Below are 4,630 nucleotides of genomic sequence, written 5' to 3' on the forward strand. Positions count from 1 at the left end.
GCATTTTATTCCACTGTGTCCAAAGTCGAAGCTTTAAATTGTATAAAAATGAGAGTGAGAAGTAGAGAGCTTCCAAACGTCTGGAAATTAAGATGCACACTTCTTATCCCTGTTTTTACAAACAACAAATGCTGGAGAGGGTGTGGAGAAAAGGGAACCCTCTTGCACAGTTGGTGGGAATGTACATTGATACAGCCACTATGGAGAACAGTACGGAGGTTCCTTAAAAAACTAAACATAGAATTACCATACGACCCAGCCATCCCACTCCTGGGCACAATATGTCTGCCATAATTGAGTGTGCTTCTGATGCTTGCTCTGTCCTTCAAACTGTTTTTTTATGTGTGTGTCTTTTTTTATGGCTTGCAGCTTTACGTCAAAAGCTGGACGTGGTGGACTGAGTGAAAGAAACTGAAGTAGATAGGCCTTGAGTGTGAGATTTTATATTTATCTGGCTGGTAGTTACTCTTCTTAATATTTGGCATAGCTATAGGTGTCAGAGGATAAAAGTTTTTCTCATACCCTTGTTTTGGTCCCCCCTGTTGTCTTTGGACTTCCCTAGAGACTTCTTAAATAAGGTCTAAGGTATGCGTTTCCTTTAGTTGTAATCCCCTCTTATATAGGAGCTCTATTAGAGGTGGTGGTGAGGTTTGTGGTGGGTAGGATATATTCTGTAGTCTATAATTAGGTCTCTGTGAGCCTGTGTCCATGGCCCCGAGACCTTCACAAATGATTCTCTGTACCACTCCCTCCATGAGTTGAGACAGGAACGGTTGAGGGCGATGGAGTTGGGTATACCCTTTTTCCACAGTCACTTAGGCTATTAAAAACAACCCTATAGATTACGTTCTGTTTAAATCGTTTCTCTTGAGGGCAGGCTTTTGTTAAGTAGAATAGAATGCTCAGAGCATATTTCAAAATGGTTACATTCTCCCTCCCCCCACCCCTCCCCCCCCCCCCCCCCCCCCCCGACTAGAAGCAGGAAGAGATTTTCTCTGATCTGTGCTTTGAGAACCTAATAAGGCTGCTGAAGGAAAAATCATGAAAGTGTGGGGCCTCCCTGCAACTGGACTCCCCTGGAGTTTTAACTCTCAAGCTCATTTACGTCAAGCCTCCAGCACTTCATCAATGAAAATGTAAGTTCTCCTGCACCACTACTGGCTCTGGCATCTAGCTTCCACTCCTGGGCTTCACTCGAGTAAGCTGTGACTCTGTGTGTCTGCCTGTTTCACTAATTTTCAAGGCAGTGGTTTGCCCTGTGACCTCAATTCCCTGAGGAGTCTAAGAAAAGTTGTTGACTTTTCAGTTTGTTCAATTTTTCTTGTTTTGAGGATGGAAGTGATGACTTCCAAGCTCCTTATATCCCAGACTGGAAACTGGAACCCTCTAGTCGATTTTTGTTAGTTTCTTCTCACCTCTGTAGCTTGTCAGTGCTTGACTTTGGCAGTACCAGTAGCCCATGCCAGTGCACCATTTGGGAGGTCAGGGAGTCCCTGATGACAGACCTTTCAAGTCCCTCTCTCTGCCAATGACTTCAGTGATCCTCCAGGCCCTACTCCCAGGCTCCCTGGCTCCTCCTGTCCTCTGCTCAGCCCTTTCCCTCCACCTCTGCCTTAGTCTCCCTATTCAGCAGTGGGTCCCTGGGGCTTGCTCTGGGGGCAGGTCAGAGTGAGCCTTTCCCACGTATCTGAGGAGAGGTCAGAGAGAGTAACAGGCAAAAGGGCACAGCCTGCAGGAGTAGGAAGAACAAAGATGTTCAAGTTCTCTCAAGAGAGATCAAGGTTTGAATTCCTGTTCCTACTACTTCCCACCTGTGTCATCTCTGAAAAGCTACTTAACCCTACTAGGTTTCAGTTTATCTTTAAAAAGCAGCTAACCCAGGATAATACTGAGACCTAGGTTGGTTTCAGTTCATGGGGAAACTGGCTAGGCTGGAGCTGAAATTAGGTCTATCTGTTGTGTGGATGGGCCCATCTGTGTTGGGATCCCTTGGTTAGAGGTGTGAGAACATCCAGGAGGGGCAGAGAATCACCGAACTCCAGCAATATGGTGCATGAAGGCGAGGACCCCAGGGCCCAGCCAGCCTGAGGTTGCTGTGTTTGGGAGGAAAATAGGAGCTTAGGACCCGTGGAGCGGCTACTAGTCCAGCTGAACTGCCTGAGCTCCCATGATCCCGTGGAGAGTCACTGACAGCCAGGGGCCTGAGCAACCTTGCCTGAGACCCCATAGCCGAGTTTGCCACCAAGGGAGGGAATATTTGTCTCCCCCCGTCCAGAGACTGCTGGGCTTTTAAGGGCTGATGCTGGTGGACACAGAGCTAGGTGTGGTGGTACCTCAGTGGTAGAGCTCCAGCCAGAGGGATGGCCAGAGGCAGGGAGTGAGGCAATGCCTAGACAGGTGTGGATGCTGGGAAGACACTTTCTTGACGCCTCCCAAGATCATCTTGGGAAGGTAGCTCCTGTGCAGGGTCCTGGCTCCAGCCAGTGGCATCCCAGTGTTCACGTGCATACGAGTCCATGTGTGCTCACCTGCCAGTGAGGGTTCAGGATATTTGGGCAATGCCAGGTTTGGAAAGAACTTGCACTGAACCCTTTGAATGGCATCTAGTCCATATTGGATATGTGCTAAATGGGAAATTTACCACATTATCATGGGTTCTGCAGGCTGGGGCGGCCTCCTGGGATCCTGCTGGCTGCACAAGGACTCTGTGTCAGGCGTATTCATAGGAAGGATGACTAGAGCATTGCTTCAAGGCTTATTGCCGGGCCACTAAGTCCCGAGTGAGGTGGCTGAAGCCAGGTCCTGGGGTTAGTGTCAGACTGCTGGCATGCAGAGCTCTGTCCTGGGGTTTTATGAGGAATTCCAGAGCTGGTGTCATATCGCTGGTGCAGGGGAGCTAGCTCCTGACACAGTTGGGTATGGGGTCTGGGGTGTCCTGAAGCTTGTGTTGGCCTGCTAGTGGGCAGGACTGGGTCCCAGCTGTTCCCAGGACAGGGTCTTGCCTGCTGTGTACAGTCTGCAGGATTGTGGTTTTCTTGCATTTGGTGTCTGTCCCCTGGTGGGTGAGGCTGTCCAGAGGCTAGTGAAGGCTTCCTGGAGGGCAGGGCCCCTGCCTGCCCACTGGTGGGTGGAGCTGGGTCTTGGCCCTCTGGTGGGCAGTGTCATATCTGGAGGCACGCCTACAGGTGTCTGTGGGCTCAGGAAGTCTTTAGGCAGCTTGTCTGCTGACGGCTGGGGCTGTGTCCCAGCTCAGTTAGCTGTTTGGCCTGAAGCATCCCAGCACTGGTGCCTACAGGCTGTTGGGTGGGGCTGGCCACCCCCACCCAACTCATTAGCTCTTGGGGCTCATGAGCTAGAGGGAGGATCCCACAGTGATGCCTATCAGCACCAGTGTCCAGCAGTAGAAGGAGCTTCTAAGTATGGCTGCTACCAGTGTCCATGTCCCCAGGGTGAGTCGCACCCATGCCCTGCCTCTCTGGGACGTGCTCTAAGACAAGCAAGTAGGTCTGGCCCAGGCTCCTATCAAATGACTACTATTGCCCTAGGTCGCGGTGCATTTTATGAGATTTTATGTGTGCCCTTTAAGAGTGAAGTCTCTATTTCCCCCAGTCCTTTGAGACACCCAAAGTTAATGGCCCTGCATGCCTTGAAAGCCAAATGCTCTGGGTGCTCTTCTTGCTGGTGCAGGACCCCTGGGCTGAAGAGCCCGATGTGGGGCTCAGAACTCTCCTGTGGAAGAACCTCTGCAATATAATTCTCCAGTTTGTGGGTTGCCCACCCAGGAGTATGGGACTTGATTACACTGTGAGTCTGCCCCCTCCGACCCATCTCATTGTGGTTCCTTCTTTTTGTCTTTAGTTGCAGAAGATCTATTCTGATAGGTTCCGATCTTTTTCATCGACGGTTGTTTTGCAAATAGTTGTAATTTTGGGTGCCTGTGAGAGAACACGAGCTCAGGGTCTTTCTACTCTGCTATCTTGGTCAATCTCTATTGCAATCTTGTTTTGAGAATAAAGGCTTGCAAGCTGGCTTCCCTTTGTGATTCTTCCTCTCCTCCATCTGCCCCTCCCAGCGCTTGGTGGGAGGTTTCCTCCCTTGACTGCTCTGCCTAAATAAGGAACATGCATGGCAGCACCCTCAGCTGAGGGATAGTAGACCACTTTCTCTTACTTTTAAAAAGATTTTGTAACCACTTCAGCCCTCCTTCCACCCCACCCATCTCTGTAGTATTCCAGTCGTGGCAAGATGATGTTATGGAAGTAGTCATTCTCAAGTTTTTGGTCTTTTCCATCTGAGAACTTTGTGTGTCCAAGAGTGGTATGGCTGGGCCCAAACTAGAATTGGCTGAGTATTTAGATATGTTCAGGGCATGGTGTTCTAGTGGAGTTTGGTAAGGGTCCTACCTCGGTGGCCTTGGTGCTGCAGCCCTTTCCCTGTTCCTTCCAGAGGTCACACTTTGCTGCCCCTCCCTTCCCTGGAAGTCCGGCGTTTCCTGCCTTTGCTGTTGCATCTGTGGACACTCTGCATTCATCTTCAGAGGAGGAAATAAATGAATTATTGCCAATCATGTTTCACCTCACTTGTTCCTTTCTTGGAGGACTACCTTAAGTGCCCATCTAAAGTATTAGCC

This window comes from Orcinus orca, chromosome 6, assembly GCF_937001465.1.
Source record: "Orcinus orca chromosome 6, mOrcOrc1.1, whole genome shotgun sequence".
Taxonomy (NCBI): Eukaryota; Metazoa; Chordata; class Mammalia; order Artiodactyla; family Delphinidae; genus Orcinus; species Orcinus orca.